General features: G+C 44.4%; 1 pseudogene; it reads left to right on the top strand.

Annotated features, from left to right (window-relative positions):
* The first annotated feature begins 769 nt into the window (after positions 1-769).
* LOC117078783 overlaps positions 770-18,672 on the top strand; it is a 54,579-nt pseudogene continuing 36,676 nt past the window's right edge.

Below are 18,672 nucleotides of genomic sequence, written 5' to 3'. Positions count from 1 at the left end.
CTATTCTGTTAGAAGTCAAGATAATGGGTACCTTTGTGGGAGGGGGCTGTGCCAGCTCTGTTAACGTTTTGTTTCTTGATGTGATGTGGGTGCTGATTATGTGGATGGGTTCATTTGATGATAATTAAGCAGTACATTTATTTAGGACATGTGACGTTGTATATATATTTATTACACTTTAATTAAGATTTCTTAAATTTTTATTTAAATTCAGATTTTCCTCAGGCAGAAGTCACAGACTTGAGCAGGATCGCGCTGCAGGTGCGAGGAGAGGCAGCCCTCTCTGGGTTCAACGCTTCACCTGATCTTGGCCTCCCAGAGCTGAGGGCTGCTGGGGACAGTGTCATTTGGGTAGAGTTTCCGAGAGGACCCAGGAGTGGTCCATTCTCTCGATGGAGACCCTTTGGGAGGAAGAGTCTGAGAATCCTTGAGAACTGTGTTCAAGGCCGGGCGCGGTGGCTCAAGCCTGTAATCCCAGCACTTTGGGAGGCCGAGACGGGCGGATCACGAGGTCAGGAGATCGAGACCATCCTGGCTAATACGGTGAAACCCCGTCTCTACTAAAAAATACAAAAAAACTAGCCGGGCGACGAGGCGGGCGCCTGTAGTCCCAGCTACTCCGGAGGCTGAGGCAGGAGAATGGCGTGAACCCGGGAGGCGGAGCTTGCAGTGAGCTGAGAGCCGGCCACTGCACTCCAGCCTGGGCGGCAGAGCAAGACTCCGTCTCAAAAAAAAAAAAAAAAAAAAAAAGAGAACTGTGTTCAAAACGTTGGGTATACGAGAGCGCGTGCTTTCCTGGGGGAAGAGCCCACAGTTTTCACCCTATGGACAGCCCCCGAATCCCAAAGATTTTGTGTTTTTGAGATGTTTAGGAGCTGCTGGGCTGGATGAGGGTCCGGGGGTCAGAAACTTGCGAACTAGCAACTCACCTGGGACGCCCCGCGGATCTCTCTCTGGGTTGTAAGGCGACCAGACTAGTGCGCTCCGAAGCTGCTCAGGTTCCGGGGTGCTGCCCCTTCGCCCGAGGTGCAGCCTCGCAGACCCCGGCGCTGGGCAGGGGGCTGGAGAGAGGCTCGCAACTTGCAGCCCTCTGGTCCCACTGAAGGCACAAGCTGCTCGCTGCCTGCCCCATGGGAAGAGTGCGAGAAGTAACGAGGGTCCCAGGGCGAACCTTTGCCAGGAGGCGCTGCTTGCTCCGGCAGGGTAAAGCTGGACGAGGCGCGAGAGCGGGTTGGGTGACGCGCGCCAGCCGCGGAGAATGAGGCTAGTCTCCTGCGCCCTGCTGTACGCCGGGGCGCTGGGTGAGTGCGCGCTGGAAGTCGAGGTGGGGCACGGCGCTGCAGGGTGCTCTGTGGAGGCACTGGGTGCCAGCAGCGGGTCGGTCACAGCGGGACCCTGCGCGATGACCGGACAGCCAGCGGGCCTGCAGGGCTGCGATGCACCCCTAAAAGTGCTTTCTCCACGCGGACGCACCTGACACTTTGGTCCTCGCAGAAGCCCGTTGACCAGAGAGCGGATTGCAGACTATGACCAGCTGGCCAAATCCTGTCTGCGGCTTGATGTTGTATACACCTAGATGAGCCGAGAATGCTTTTCCCATCTTTAAATGGTTGAAAGGGAAAGGCCGGACGCGGTGGCTCAGGTCTGTAATCCCAACATTTGGGGAGGCCAAGGTGGTGTATCACGTGATGTCAGGAATTCCAGACCAGCCTGGCCAACATGATGAAACCCCGTCTCTACTAAAAATACAAAAATTAGCCGGATGTGGTGGCGCCCCACTGTAGTCCCAGCTACTCGGGAGGCGGAGGTGTGAGAATCTCTTGAACCCGGGAGATGGAGGTAGCAGTGAGCCGAGATCACACCACTGCATTCCAGCCTAGGCGACAGAGTGAGACTCTGTTTAAAAAAAAAAAAAAAAAAGATTGAAGGGGAAATCAAAAGAGCAATATTATGTGACATGAAAATTATATAAAATTCAAATTTCAGTGTCCATAAATAAAATTTTGTTAGAATGCAATCATGATCATTCAGTTAAATATTGTCTATGGCAGCTTTCAGACTTGTCCAAGTCAAATATCCCCAAGTTTTTTTTTTTTTTTTTTTTTGAGACGGAGTCTTGCTCTGCCGCCCAGGCTGTAGTGCAGTGGCCGGCTCTCAGCTCACTGCAAGCTCCGCCTCCCGGGTTCACGCCATTCTCCTGTCTCAGCCTCCCGAGTAGCTGGGACTACAGGCGCCCGCCTCGTCGCCCGGCTAGTTTTTTGTATTTTTTAGTAGAGACGGGGTTTCACCATATTAGCCAGGATGGTCTCGATCTCCTGACCTCGTGATCCGCCCGTCTCGGCCTCCCAAAGTGCTGGGATTACAGGCTTGAGCCACCGCGCCCGTCCCCAAGTTTAAAACATTTTATTTGAGAAGCAAGAATTGAAATTCTGGGCACACACACAGACTGGGTTGTCTTCTATATGTCCAAAGGACAAAGAGAAAATTGGAGGTTTCATAGAAAAGGAGAAATGTTCTTCTAGAAAGTTCATTGGCACAAGTAAAGTTTTGGGGAACTGACAAGTCCTGACTGGTGAGGGACTATAACAGGTAAAATTAACCTTAGAATGGCAGCTACTTAGCCAGTAGCTGTTAACTAAAACTGGTCTCAGGTTACAATAGGCAGTTTCAGCAGCCAGGCTTGCGAAGAATTTCACATGTGGAGCAATGCTATGAGCCCCGAGTGCTTTTTTGCCCCTGACTTCTCACCGTGTTTTAGTTGGATATGACAAAAATGACCCAGTTCTGTATGATCAACTTTCACAGGCTTCAACGTCAGAGTTGAGTAGTTGCCACAGAGACTGTGTGGCACACAAAGCCTAAACTATTTACTCTTTAGCCTGTGACAGAGTAAGTTCATGACCCCTGGCCTAGAGGCTGTTGATCTCCTTTAAAGTGAAAGAAATGGGGTTAAAGGAGAGAAGGGATTTTCCCCCCCGGGGCTTAAGGGTTATTATTAAGTGCGGGGGAGGAGCAGGCAGGACACATGTTAGGTGTGCCTAACATCTAACCAGAAGGATTTTTCTTGCCCCAAACTGGACAGCGCTTCCAGTACTTTTACCATACAACAGAGGTAGAGAGGTAGAGGGATATAGAGAAAAAACAATCACTATAGAATGAGATCCACCTGTTACTCACTGCTGTGTGACTCTGAGCTCTCCCTTGACATCTCTGAGCTGGTTTCATTCACTAGTAATTGCCTTTTCACAACAAACACACAATTACTGTGAAAATGAGATACTGTGTCTAGTGGCAGGCAGAGTTCTAGGCACAGGTGAGTTTCACTGGTAAAAATCCTGAACATAAATGCAAGGGGCACCTTCCTGTTTTGCAAGGGTGGGCTCCTCCAGGGCTCTTGGCTGAGTGATTTGAGGAAGGGAGTGATACAGAGTCAATGAACTCATGCATGTGAAGAGCCTTTCCTGACTCAGCAACTGTTGGTTCTGTCCAGCCCTGGTTCTGTCATGTCTGAGACTGTTGTAAATAATTTCTGGGGTAGGGTATCTTATGTGGGGTGAGGGATAACCAGAGCAAGGGCAGAGCAAGAAGAAGGCAGGAAGGGAAGGGGGTGCTGTGGTGGCCCCTCACTGGCTCAGCACTGCCACGTGGGGCCACACAGGGAGCTCTGCTGGGGCTAGGGAAGCCTGGAAGGTAGAGCACAGCTGTAGCTCAACTGCAATCACAAGGAAACCCAGAGTGCAGCCCCGCTGGGATGGTTCTGAAATTCTTCCTGAACAGGGCTTGTACTGTTTGTTCTTCCTCTGTCTCTTGTCCTGGCAATGTCAGGCTCTGACCAAAAGTTTATTTTCCCAATTCACCCTGTGTTTACAAACCAGAGGCAAGAGCTGTCCATTTCAACCTCCACATTCACCTTCTCTCTCCTTCTTGGCTGCTGGACCAGACGGGAGTCTGGGATATGCTTTCCTCAAAGCTCAGTATTCTAGTCAAACAAGAACGATTCTGGTGGCAAATGACAGAAAATGCAACCAAAGTAGCTTAAATAAAAAAGACCAAAGGGAAGGGGGCAGTTATTGGTATGCCCTGCAAGATCCAGGAGCCAAGGGCTCAGACAGCCAGTACCTCCACCTTGGCCTCCACCTCCTTTCTCAGCTTCTTGACCTTGCTTAAGAACTTTCTCTGTTTGGTGAGCATCAGCAGCTTTCCCATTTCAGGATCAGTCTGAAATATTCACAGCGGGCTCTGATTACCCCTGCCATATGGCCAGTGCTTTTAGTGAGTGACCTAGTCTAGGTTACTTGACTCTTTCTACCCTTAGCTTGCTTGCACATACTTTCATTTTCTTTTAAAAATTATTTCTTTCTTTTTTCTTTTTTATAGAGACAGAGTCCCTTTCTGTCACCCAGGCTGGAGAGCAGTGGTGTGATCATAGCTCACTGCAACCTCGAACTCCTAGGCTCAAGCAATCCTCCCATCTTACCCTCCTGAGTAGCTGGGACTACAGGTGTGCATCACCATGCCAAGCTAATTTTTTATTTTATTTTGTTTATTTATTATACTTTAAGTTCCAGGATACATGTACAGAACGTGCAGGTTTGTTACATAGGTATACACATGCCATGGTGGTTTGCTGCACCCATCAACTCATCATCTACATTAGGTGCTCCTCCCAATACTATCCCTCCCCCATCCCCCCAACCCCCGACAGGCCCCAGTGTGTGATGTTCCCCTCCCTGTGTCCATGTGTGCTCATTGTTCAACTCCCACTTATGAGTGAGAACATGCAGTGTTTAGTTTTCTGTTCCTGTGTTACTTTGCTGAGAATGATGGTTTCCAGCTTCATCCATGTTCCCGCAAAGGACATGAACGCATCCTTTTTTGTGGCTGCATAGTATTCCATGGTGTATATGTGCCACGTGTTCTTTATCCAGTCTATCATTGATGGGCATTTGAGTTGGTTCCAAGTCTTTGCTATTGTGAACAGTGCTGCAATAAACATAAGTGTGCAGGTGTCTTTATAGTAGAATGATTTATAATCCTTTGGGTATATACCCAGTAATGGATTGCTGGGTCAAATGGTATTTCTGGTTCTAGATCCTTGAAGAATTGCCACACTGTCTTCCACAATGGTTGAACTAATTGACACTCCCACCAACAGTGTAAAAGCATTCCTATTTTTCCACATCCTCTCCAGCATCTGTTGTTTCCTTTTTAATGATTGCCATTCTAACTGGCATGAGATGGTATCTCACTGTGGTTTTGATTTGCATTTCTCTAATGATTGGTGATGGTAAGCTTTTTTTTCATATGTTTGTTGGCCGCATAAATGTCTTCTTTTGAAAAGTGTCTATTCATATCCTTTGCCCACTTTTTGATGAGATTGTTTTTTCTTGTAAATTTGTTTAAGTTCCTTATAGATTCTGGATATTAGCCCTTTGTCAGATGGATAGATTGCAAAAATTTTCTCCCATTCTGTAGGTTTCCTATTCACTCTGATGATAGTTTCTTTTGGCCCAGCTAACTTTTAATTTTTAAAAATTTTTGTAGAGGTGGAGTCTCACCATCTTGCCCAGGCTAGTCTCGAACTCCTGGGCTCAAGTGATTCTTCTGCCTCAGCCTCCCAAAGTGTTGGCATTACAGGTGTTAACCACTGTACCTGGCCTTTAAAATCATTTTTATTGAAGTATGATTTACCTATAGCATAATACCATGTACTCATTTAAAGTATACATATAGTTCAGTGAATCTTAACAAATATAACTATTCATGTAATTATCACCAAGATAAATGACATTTTCATCACTCCCAAGATGCCTGCAGTCATTCCTACTGTCTACCATTATAGATAAGTTTTGTCTTTTCTAGGATTCCATGTAAGTAGAATCATACAGTATATTGTGCTTTATTTGGCTTTTTTTTTTTTTTTTTTAACTCGACGTACTTGTTTTGAGATTCATCCATGTTCTTGTGTGTAGCATGCTTCATTCCTTTTTATTATTGGGTAGTACTCTATTGAATGGATTTGCCACAGCTTATTCACCCATTCACTTGTTGATGGACATTTAGATTGTCTCCAGTTTGGGGCTATTATGAATAAAGCTGCCATGGACATTAGTGGACGAGTCTTCAGAGGACATGTTTTTATTTCTTTTGGTTAAATATCTAGAATTACTGGGTCATACCGGTAAGTGTATGTTCAACTCGACTTTGAGTAGTTGTGCCATTTTACATTCCCGCCAGCAGCATGTAAGAGTTTCAGCTGCTCCATGTCCTGCCAGTGGTGTCAGTTTTTCACAGTTAGCCGTTCTAATAGGTATGCATTCTAATTGGTATGTAGTGAAGTCAATCTCCATGTGACTTTAATTTGCATTTCTCTGGGGACTCATAATGCGAGGATCTTTTCATGTTCTTATTTTCTATTCCTATATTCATATATAGTCTTTTATGATGTTTCTATTTGAACTTTTTTCTCCATTTCTTTTTTTTTTTTCAAATTATGGGAGGCTTCCTGGCTTTTACTTATACCTTTTTTTCTTTTTCTTTTTTTTTCTTTCTTTCTTTTTTGGAAATAGGTTCTCACTCTGTTGCCCAGGCTGGAGAGCAGTGGCGCAATCATGGCTCACTGCAGTCTCAACCTCTTGGGCTCAAGAGATCCTCCCACCTCAGCCTCCTGAGTAGCTGGAACTATAGGCACGTGCCACCACACCTAGCTAATTTTTTATTTTTTGTAGAGACAAGTCTCACCATGTTGCCCAGGGTGGTCTCAAACTCTTTGGGCTCAAGCAATCCTCCTGCCTCAACCTCCCAAGCATCTGGGATTGTAGACACACAGTACCACATCGAGCTACTCTCCACCTTTTTTTTTTTTTTTTTTTTTTTAACACAAATACAGTGGTGACTGAAAATACTGACTTCTAAAAAAGGCCTTATCTTGACATCCACACAAAGGCGCATGGCCTGCCTAATTCCACTCCCTCACTTGGGCTTCTTACCCTGTCTTGCTGCTACTGAAGACATTTTCAAGTCAATTTGAAGGGCTCTATTTGTCCCTTTTCATCACTGGCATGGGATTCTGTGTAAGGTAATTTGGCGTCTTCTGTCCTATTTCTTTTAATATTTCCTACCTATAGACAGTTAAAAAGCAGTATAGGTTTTGGAGTCAAACAGACCTGGATGGTTCAAATATTAAGTTCAACTCCAGTTATTTAATTCCCTGGAAGTTTTTTAAAAATCTCATTTCACAACTGTGAAAATTAGAGGAAAGAAATGTGCCTGGCCCACTGCCTAACATATGGGGCTCAGTCAAAAATGGTAGTTATTATTGCAAACCTCACCTTCTAGAGTTCATTTAAATAATGTTTTGCCCAAATACCACAGATTCGTAAACAGCATTTTGCCTTTCTAGTGCTCTCTACATTAATTATTGCACCATACAATGCCAGTAAACTAAAGTCACTGATGTTAACATCCCGGCAACCCTACCGTGTAACGTTCGAGTCGCCGATGTTGAGATACTGAGTGAATCACTAGGCCCTACCTGTGGGGATAGGAAGCATTTTTTAAATTTTTGATGTGAGACTCACATAACATAAATTAGTCATTTAAAAGTGTACGAATCAGTAGTATTTAGGGCATTGGAAATGTTGTACAACCACTACCTCTATCTAGTTCCAAAACGTTTTCACCATCCTAAAAGAGAACTCCATACCCATAAGTGGTCAGTGCCCATTTTCTTCACCCCCTGGCACATGGCAACCACCAATTAATTTCCTTCCTGTCTCTATAGATGTACCTAGTCTAGATATTCATATAAATGGAATCATATCGTGGGGAGCCTTTGGTGTCGGGCTACTTGCACTCAAGTTGGAGTTTTCGAGGTTCATTTACCCTGCGGCATGTAGCAGTACTTCATTCTTTTCATGACGGAATCATATTCCATCATCTGGCTGTTCCCCATTTTGTTCATGCATTCATCTGTTGATGCACATTTGGGCCGTTTCCACCATTTCGCTTTTGGAAATAGTGCTGCTGTGAACATTCGTGTGCATGTGTTTGAGTGCCTGTTGTCAATCCTTTTGGATAGATACCTAAAAGTGAATTGCTGTACTGTATGCTAATTCTATGTTTAACTTTTGATGGAGGCTTTTGGCTTTTTTAGCTGAGGGGTGGGGCAGAATCAAAGAAATGGGCCCAGAGAATTCATGTGAGCCAGGCAGCCTATGGAATTGGTGTGTACCCCTCTCAGCTGACCCTTTATCTTGTCTTTAATCTCTTCTCCCAGCACAGAAGAGTGAGTGCTGTGGGTCCCTTACACCTCTGGCCTCTCCCTCCTAGGGCTGTGCCTGGCCCCTCCTGAGAAAACTGGAGGATGGTGTGCCACATCAGATCATGAGGCCATGAGGTGTGCCAGTTTCTGAGACAATATTTAAAAAGTGTTTCCAGCAGATGGTCCCCTTGTCACTTGCGTGAAGAGAACGTTTTCCCTTGAGTACATTGAGGCCATCGCAGTAAGTCACTGCTGACTAAAACAGAGTGGAAGAAAGTCTATACTTTCGTTTTGTTTTTCTGCACTTGCTGTTGTTTATTGCTTTCTCCCCATAGGAACCAGCCCATGCTTTAGAGCAGAAAGAAACAAGCCAAAGATCTGAAAATGCAGGGACTATGTGTAGAGAAAAATATAGCTGCTCAACATTCATTGATAGCAAAAATCATAATCCTAATCATAATTCAACAACTAATAGAGAAGGATTCAATCTCAGTAAAATACCTATGTCAAGCAAAGCTAGCATTACATTGAAAGAGAATCTGTAAAGGCTCAGAAATAAACAAGAAGCTCTAGTGTCGATATTATTACTAAATATTGTTTTTGGAAGTTATCATAGTGCAATATGATATAAAATGCATACAAGATAGAAGAAACAAACAAAAACACCAATATTTTCAGATGGTGGAATGCCTAGAAAATACAGTAGAATCAAGAGAAATGTTACTATAATTATTTATTAATGAATACATTAGTTTGGCAAAAGATAAATGTATCACAGTCGTTTTCATATACCAATAATTGTTAGCTGTGAAAAAAATCCCAAAATTGTTATCTCATTTACATTTAAAATAGTAAAAAGAAAAATATTTCTGGAAAAATATTATATGAGAGATCTGCAAGACTTTTATAAATATAATATAGGCTGAGTGTGGTGGCTCACACCTGTAATCCCAGCACTTTGGGAGGCCAACATGGGTGCATCACTTGAGGTCAGGCGTTCGAGACCAGCCTGGCCCCCAACGTGGTGAAACCCCATCTCTAGTCATTTAGAAAAATATAAAAATTAGCCTGGTGTGGTGGCACATGCCTGTAGTCCCAGCTACTTGGGAGTCTGAGGCAGGAGAACCCAGGAGGCAGAGGTTGCAGTGAGCCAAGATTGCGCCACTACACTCCAGCCTGGGCAACGGAGCAAGACTCTGTCTCGAAATAAATAAATAAATAAAATAGTAAATAAATAAATAAAATATAAAGGTCTGTAACAAGTGAATAATATTTATTAACAAATGAAAACATATGCTGTATTCCCAGATGGAAAGACTAAATATCACATACTTGCATACCTTCCCAAAGTTACTCATAAATTTAGTATATGTTTAATCAAAATACAGTCTTTTTAAAAGAATCAATAAAATATTTATAACATTCTTGGGAAAAACTACACGCATGAAATTTTAAAGTTGTATTATGAAAAAGAAGAGTAGCAGGGGAGTGGCTGAGTCCTACCTAAAACTATACCATATTTAAATAACAGTGTTACAAAGGACAGGATACTGGCACATATATAGAAGACCCGGAAGAGAACAAGATTCAGATACATTGTCAGCTTTCTGTATATCCATTCAACTATCTAATTATCTACATGATATGATAGAGATGCAAACTGTGATAGACATTAGGGCATGAGGGTCCTAGGCTTAATAAATTTAGGTAAGATACATGTAGATTTGTTCTTTAAATCAAATTAAATTGAATTTTTATTTGATAAATAATAATTGTACATATTTATGGGGTAAATGTGGTGTTTTGATACATGTATACTAGATTTAGATAAGTATAATAAGGCAAACTTGCCAAACAAATGGCTGAGAAAGGAGTCTTTAGTTGGACAACTGGGTAGTCATTCAGAAACAATAATCAAGTGAGCTTCTTAATCCATTCACCGAAATAAATTCCCAGCTTGACTCAACTTGATTAAAAGACATAGACATAACTAGAGAAATTACAAAAGTAGACACATTTGGAAATGTAAAAAAATTTAAACCATGACAAAGAAATGTTTTTAAAAAGCCCTAAGCATGCAAAAAAAAAAAAAACACATCAGCTATAACAAAACTACAAACTATATAAAGATGTTATTTAAACTTATAAGAAATACTGAAGAATAACAAACTATAAACAAGCCATTTGCAGAAAAGACATTACAACTAAGAATATTAACAATAAAGGAAAAATGTTCATCCCTTTTAATAAACAAAGAAATGCAAATAAAACCATTCTAAAAGTAGCAGTTTGTGTTTAGTAATGTAATGACATTTCTAAAGTGATAACACTTCTCACTGGTAGGTTTGCAGTGAAATTGGTATGCATTGCTATTGGCATTATAAATTATACATTTCTATATCATTTCTGGAAACCAATTTAGAAATATTCAGTAAGGGTCATAAAGATGTGCATAAATTTTCATCTATTTTTGTAACGTGTGTGTGTGTGTGTGTTTATGGGAAGAGAGAGCGAGAGATTTGTTAGAGGAATTTGACCTTATACAGTTGTGGGTGCTAGCTAAGCAGTCTCTATGAGACTGTTGTCTTTTTGCATCTGTTATTGGGGTTTGCAGAGGAGTCAGTCAGGAAAGAAAGATGTATGTAAAGTGGAGAAAGGCAAGAACTACCTGGAGGCCATAATCATGAGCTGGAACCCATGGGATGGACTTGAAACCCATGTCAATTCTCATTGCTTCTCATCTTGATAGTGCTCACAAGGCCCAGTGGCCTTTTGTCCTTTTACCTGTATACTAAATCTCTCCTTTTCTTAAGGTAATTCGTGTCAGTTTCTGATGCATGCATTTAATAGAGTCCTAACTTTATACACACATACATAGATACAAATATACATACATATATATGAATATATAGTATAAAATATTTATAAGAAAACGTGGAATGGAGGAAAAGGGAGGCATACAGAAACATAATAGTAAATTCAGAAAAACTCAAGTTACTTTAAATGTCAATTAATAAATGAATAAAAAGAATGATTTCCGTGACAGGTAGGGAGATGATCCAACCTCATTGTGGAGAAGAGGCTGTGCAGTTGCTAGCTTCTTGAAGGAAGGAACTTTTAGCTGACAGATCCCTGCCAAAGAAATCCACATCTGAGAGTGCAAAACCTGACTTCTTATGGATGGAAATATTCTACGGTGCATTCACTCACGTACCCAACAAATGTTTATTGAACACCTACCTGTGCTAGGTGCTCCTCTAGGTGCTGGGATTCAGTAGGGAATAGAACAGACAAACATGCCTCCACCTTCATGGCGCTTACATTCCAAAGGGGAGGACAAACAATAAACAGAGATTGTCACATGGTTGATAAAGGCTCTGAAGGAAAACAAGGTGGTATCCAGCATAGACGAGGTGGTAGTTTGAAGACTGTGGTCAGGGAAGGCCTCACTGAGGAGATGACATTTGAGCAGTGACATGATGGAGGTGAAGGAGGCTTGAAGCCATGCAAGTGTCTATTGAGCAAGTGTCTCTGGCAGAGGGTTAGAGGAGTCTTTCTCAGAGGTGATGGGCATCATTCATGGTCTGTTCCTTTCTCTTTCAGGCAAATGAAGCAGATGCTGCGACCATTGATTGAGGTTTAGTGTTTGAGGCAGACCCCCTACAGCATGAAGCCCATCATGGCAGAATTCTGTGGGTCAAAAGATGGTGTGTTTTCCCTGGGGACGGGTGTCTCTGGTCCTACACCGCAGCAATGGTGGGTGTGGCAGGGGCCCTGTCAGCATTACACTTAGTAGGGAACCAAGTTGCTGGAGTTCTTTGAATTGAAGGAGGCTGTCTCTGATGCTGACTCCTGAGAGCTGAGAATTTGGCTCTTCCTGGGTGACTATAAACTGCACATTTTGATAGAAACTCCTCTGGTGCTGCTGGCTGTGGGGTATCTCCAGCCTGAGAGGGGAGTGCTGTCAAGAGTCCATTGCTCATCCAGTGGGGTCTCACCCATGGGAGGCCCCTCTCTGGAGACACACAGGACCTGACTGCCTCTCCTTGTGCTAACCCTACCTGGGTGACAGAACACGGGCCTCCGTCTATGGTGAGGAGAGATTTTGGGGAGTCTAGGAATGAGGCTTTGCCTCTTTCCCATACTTGTCCATTAGTGTCATCAGTGTGTGTGTGAGCGTAACCGGCCTCAGTCTGACTCACTTGAAGGACCCCGGCATATTCCTGGGACACCCCTGCGTCCTTCCTCTTACACCTTCACTTTGTGTTTGAGCTGCAGGGAGAACCGCTGTTGGGGAAATGGGGGAAAATGGGCAAAAGGAGAAAAACTCTCAGGGAGAAGCAGTAACAACACAATGGCTGGGCGCTGAAGCTCTCCCTAAATGCGCTCCACTCAGTAGGCCCTGTAATAGCTGGTGCCCTTGAGCATCCTGTCTCCACTGGCTTAGAGGGACTAGCCAAAAAAAAGAACTAGTGTTTATTGACTTGAAAAGGGACGGTGTTCTCTCTCCTGTCGATTAAGGGCTTTTTTTCTTTTTCTACCCACTTGCCGGGGGATGGTGAGGTCCTAGCATCCCAGAGTTCTGCATGGTACATGCTCCAGAAGATCAGTGACAATATGGCATCTTCCTTTGGCCCTTCTTTCTCTCTGCTCCTTTGCATATTCACAAACCAACCATTATGTCATTGCTGTGGTGAAGAGGGCACCAACTGCCAGCTGAGCCAGCTCCAAGGCAAGAAGTCCTACGACATGGGCCTGGGCTGGTCTGCTGGGTAGAACATCCCCATCAGGACACTGCTTCCCCCTAGCTCCCTTGAAACAGATGAGCCAGCTGGGGCTGGGTGTCCCCAGGCAGGGCTTCTGCACTGGTCACCCTCATGGGCTGTGCTGGAGTCACACTGTCTCTGTGAAGTCTATGTGTCCACGGCCTCAGAGATGGAGTGAGGGTAACCTGCTTTAAACATGCACTGGCTGGGTGTGTGTACCAGCAACTCCTGGGAGCTGGCAGCTGAGTCTTCTCTGAGGAAAGGTGTCAGTCCCACCTTCCTCCTCATCCCCAGTCGCTTGGCTTGACAAGGACCATCATTGAGGCCTGCTGAGAAAAGCCACCTCCCTCCCAGCTTCCCAGAAAGGCTCACTGGGGCTTCTAGCCACACTGCCAGCACTCAGGCCTCCATGCCTTAGGTGAGGGCTTGGGACATGGGCAAGGAAAGGTTGACTGGGCTGGCACTAGGGTTTTTTTGTGTTCTCCAGGCTTCCTGTTCAGTTATGTTGAGGCACAGTAAGCCTAGGGTGATTTTTCAGCCCTTGAAAGATGATGGCCAGATCTTTTTGAACTCTGCAAAAGTACATCTTTTTGAGTCCGACCAACCTCTGCAGTGTTGATGTCTGACTGTGACAGGGACAAGCGGCTGCAGGGACCTGAGAAGGGCTACAGCCTGAATCGTGGCTCTGGCCAGCTTTGCCCTTTCTGGGAGTGATCACTTGCCTCAGTGTCAGGTGCTACTGGACATGCATCTGGACAGCTGTGCAGTGGCTGGTAGCACATCTCCTACCCACTCCTCCACAAGCTGTTCCAGCTCTCTCCCAGAAGGCATATCCCATGAGCTACCACAGCGTCTGGATACACAAGGGGAGGTTGAGGGGGAGGCATTTCCTGAGGTAAAGAAGGACTGTTGGGGGTTGGCTGACGTGCAAGTGTTCCTGCTGTGCTTAGAGTTCAGTCTGACCCCTTCGAGCCTCCATGTGGGTGAGTTAGCAGAACTGCGTGCCACTGGGACTGAAGTCTTGGTTCATTGTAGGTCAGCAGCTCTCACACCCTGCAGCGGACAAGCTGGGGAACATTCCTGTGGGTTCCATCACCACATGAGTGTGATGCCTAAACCCGCAGGGACCCTGGGCCATGCACTCCCTCTGGCTTGGGCATTGCCAGCCACCTCCAGCAGGCTGCACTGGCTGGCCCCTGCACACCCACTTCCTTAGCCAGTCCTGGGAGGTGTGTGCAGATGCATGGGCTCTCAACTAGGGCCACTCTCTCGCGCATATGCATGACCTGGAGGCCCCAGCCAGCTCATGCCCTGGGGTCCATGTCTCTGTGTTGAGCAGCAGCGGCCAAGTTCTTCTCCAGCAGCTGCGTCCCCTGTGCGGACATGAAGAAGTTCCCCCGCCTGTGTCAACTGTGTGCAGGGAAAGGGACAGACAAGTGTGCCTGCTCCTCCCAAGAAACATACTTCGGCTACGTGGGAGCCTTCAAGTGAGTGAGACCCCACTGCTCCTCCTCCTCAGCCTGACACTGGGGAGACAAAGGCACAGAGAGCGAACAGGGCCCACCCCAGGCCACATAGCGCATCAGTGAGAAACCCGGGGTCCCAGGTGCCTCCCATGGCCAAGCCTTGCCCCTAACCATCCACAGAGCACTCTTCTGTGTGGGAGCTCCTGGACTCCCCGGAGCTTGGGGTCTGCCTGTGTTACCCTCCTGGGCAAGGGAATGCTGGGGAGACAGACTCAGGTCTGGGACTCTGAGATCTACAGACATGGGTCTGGGCTTTTGGCAGGGCCACAGGCCAGGACCTCCCCGCTCACAGCTTTCTGCTGAGCTGCTTCTTGTGCATGTCTCTCCCCGTCTCCCTCTCAGCCCCCTTGCAGGCACCTCTGCGTACTCCATGCTCCATAAGAGAAATAGCTACTACTCCAAGGCTATCCAAAGTTATTAGTCTCCATGGAAAGGCTTTAAGCCTTTAGGGGTTTTTTTATTTTTATTTTTTTAATTTGAACCTGTTGCTTTTGGTTGCTTTCTAAGAGGAAAATGAGGGTCCTTCTATCCCATCCTGCCTCTTCAGAGTTGTCTGGTTTGGTGACTTCCAGGGCTCCTGACTGCTTTTGGCCTGGGCTTGGCTGTGGGGTTCAGAGGCCCTTCAGACAAAGCCGTCGCCTCTGTGAGGACAGACTAATACTCAGGAACTCTAGGCAAAGCCCTGTGAGCCAGCAGTCTGGGCTGACCCTCAGAGGGGCTGCATGGGGGAGAAGTGAGGCCTATGCCTCACTGTGGCTCTCCCGTCTGTCAGGTGTCTGAAGGGTGAAGGGTGGTGTGGACCCCACCCTAGCCAGAAAAGCTGGTTTTTTGTTTTTTGTTTTTTCTGAAATGGAGTCTCACTCCATCGCCAGGCTGGAGTGCAGTGGCATGATCTCGGCTCACTGCAACTTCCGCCTCCCTGGTTTCAGCGATTCTCCTGCCTTAGCCTCCTGAGTAGCTGGGACTACAGGCACATGCCACCACACCAAGCTAATTTTTGTATTTTGGTAGAGACAGGGTTTTGCCATGTTGCCCAGGATGGTCTTGAGCTCTTGACCTCATGATCCACCCACCCCGGCCTTCCAAAAGTGCTGGGATTACAGGCGTGAGCCACTGCACCTGGCCCATATATGTAAGACAACATATAAGTTATATCTAGAGATAGGTAAGGCTCATTAATGCCACACGACAATTTCTATGTAAGCATTTCTATTACAGTAATTCCCCCTTATCCACGGTATCACTTTACACAGTTGGACTTGTGGCCAACCAAGGTGCAAAAGTATTACGTTACTACTCTTGCACCTTGGGGCCATTACTAAGTAAAATAAGAGTTACTGGAACACAAGCCCTTTGATACCACTGTGGTGGATCTGATCACTGAGAAGGCTACGAAGTAACTAACAGGCGGATAACGTAGACAGAGTGGATACAGCATTGACAAAGGGAGGATTCACATCCTGGGAGGGACAGAGCAGGACAGTGCAGATTCTATCACACTATCAGAACAGCAGGCAATGTAACACTTGTGAATTGCTTATTCCTGGCACTTCCCATTTATGTTGCAGTGCCTTCACAAGAAGGGTGAGTATGGTGTAAGAAGATATTTTGAGAGAGAGAGAGGCCCTATTCACTTAACTTTTATTACAGTATATTGTTATAATTGTTCAATTTTGGCTGGGCAGAGTGACTCATGCCTGTAATCTCAGCACTTTGGGAGGTTGAGGCAGGAGAATCGCTTAAGCCCAGGAGTTGGAGGCTGCAGTGAGCTATGATCATGCCTCTGCCCTCCAGCCTGGGCAACAGAGCAAGACCTTGTCTCAAAAAAAAAAAAAAAAAAGATTCCATTGTTTATTAATTATTGTTGTTAATCTCTTACTGTGCCTAATTTATAATCAGACTTTATCGTAAGTATGTATGTATATGAAAAAAACATACTATATTACGGTTTGGTACTATCTGTGATTTCTGGTATCCACTGTGGGTCTTAGAACATATCCCCCTTGAATAAGGTGGGACTGCTGTATTTGTTCTTTCTTCAGTGCTCAGTTCGATTCATCTATAAACTACTAAACAAATTTTATGAACATTTAAACAATACTTACCATCTAATAAAACAAGTTGTAATAATCAATTCTCTTAGTCATTGAAATTTCAAATTTAATCACTTTCTTCAGAACATTTCATCATAAATGTCTCTCAACTGCTTCAGGCACCTTAAGCAAAACACACAAATTATTGTAAATATTTCAGAACTTATTAGCACATCTGCAATTAAATCTGTTGCAAAAGCATTATTGACATGGACAAAAATGTATTTCTTCTTATTCGTCGTCTTTTTTTTTTTTTTTTTACATTTAGGAAAATAAAACAAACTTTTTCAGAATTTTGGACAGTTTACCATAAATAAACAAAATAATATTTCAGACAAATTGAGTTTCCAGATTCTGGGTCTTATAACAGATTAAATTTCTATCAGATACAGAACATTCAAAACATTTGAAATACAGGTATATAGTCACTGTGCTAAGCTCATTTTTATAATAAATATCTGCTATATAAGGAGAATTTTAGGTCCTCGCTTTTTACATGGGTCCCAGTTCCTTACAACCTAGTATCTTTCCCTAACACGAAATTGACTTCATTGTCCTTTGTTCCCTTGTTCAGTTATTCACAATTCACTGTCTCCTCATTATTATGCATTGACTACAATTATTACTCATTATTACACTGGTTTGTTAGCATTTTGGCAATTGATGCATGTCTTATTATCCACAATTTTAATTAGTGGGGTCACCTATGGGTCTCATCAAGTTATTATTATTACACATTGACTACAATTATTACTCATTATTACATGGTTTGTTAGCATTTTGGCAATTGATGCATGTCTTATTATCCACAATTTTAATAGTGGGGTCACCTATGGGTCTCATCAAGTTATTATTATTACGCATTGACTACAATTATTATTCATTATTACACAGTTTGTTAGCATTTTGGCAATTGATGCATGTCTTATTATCCACAATTTTAATTAGTGGGGTCACCTATAGGTCTCATCAAGTTGTTCCAAATAATTATTATGTCCTTTGGATGCTCAAGTTACCACACTTAATGATAGTGGCAGCATCTTTTTTTTTTTTTTTTTTTTTTTTTTTTTTTTTTTTTTTGTTGAGACGGAGTTTCGCTCTGTCGCCCAGGCTGGAGTGCAGTGGCCGGATCTCAGCTCACTGCAAGCTCCGCCTCCCGGGTTTACGCCATTCTCCTGCCTCAGCCTCCCGAGTAGCTGGGACTACAGGCGCCCGCCACCTCGCCCGGCTAGTTTTCTGTATTTTTTTTAGTAGAGACGGGGTTTCACCGTGTTAGCCAGGGTGGTCTTGATCTCCTGACCTCGTGATCCGCCCGTCTCGGCCTCCCAAAGTGCTGGGATTACAGGCTTGAGCCACCGCGCCCGGCCGGTAGCAGCATCTTATATCTCCCCCTGAAGTATTTGAAAACATCTTCACTTTATGGAAACAACAGATCGCCCCAGACCATCTTGATTTACCTTTACCCAAAGCCACTTGTGTATTTTGTAAGATCCCTTCTTGCCTGGTAGGAGAATGTCCTGAGATTATGACAATGAGTGGGGGTGGAGAGCCCTGGGCTGCTCTTGCCACCCTGGGCCCTTGAGTGGTCAAGGTGGAAAACTGATTTATTTCTGAAGCCATTAGGTCATATTGATCCTCTCAATTTAATTCTAATATTACTAAACAATTTTGAAATTTTTCTTTTAATGTAAAGATTTAAAACATATTTTCTAGAGAAAATACTGAATTAAAATTGTAACCACCCACAGGAGCCGTGATGACACTCTTTCTCTTTCAGTTTGAGATTTTATCAACCCCAAAGACCATCTGATGCAGGAGAATAGGGAATTAGGATAATCAAGGGTGAAGGCATAAGCAATAGCAGGTGTCGTCAGTTAGTTCTAGGCAAGACGTAGGTCACATGCTCGCTCCTGTGATAACAAGACCGAAGTCTCCATTTCAGCCTCTGATTGACCATGGGCCAGTCCTTCATAGGGTATAACCAACTGGAGGCCTCTAAAGGGCACCTGGCGTGTTATCAAATT

The sequence above is a fragment of the Trachypithecus francoisi genome, unplaced genomic scaffold, assembly GCF_009764315.1.
Source record: "Trachypithecus francoisi isolate TF-2019V2 unplaced genomic scaffold, Tfra_2.0 Lachesis_group0, whole genome shotgun sequence".
Taxonomy (NCBI): Eukaryota; Metazoa; Chordata; class Mammalia; order Primates; family Cercopithecidae; genus Trachypithecus; species Trachypithecus francoisi.
This window is presented reverse-complemented; position numbering and strand designations above follow the sequence as displayed.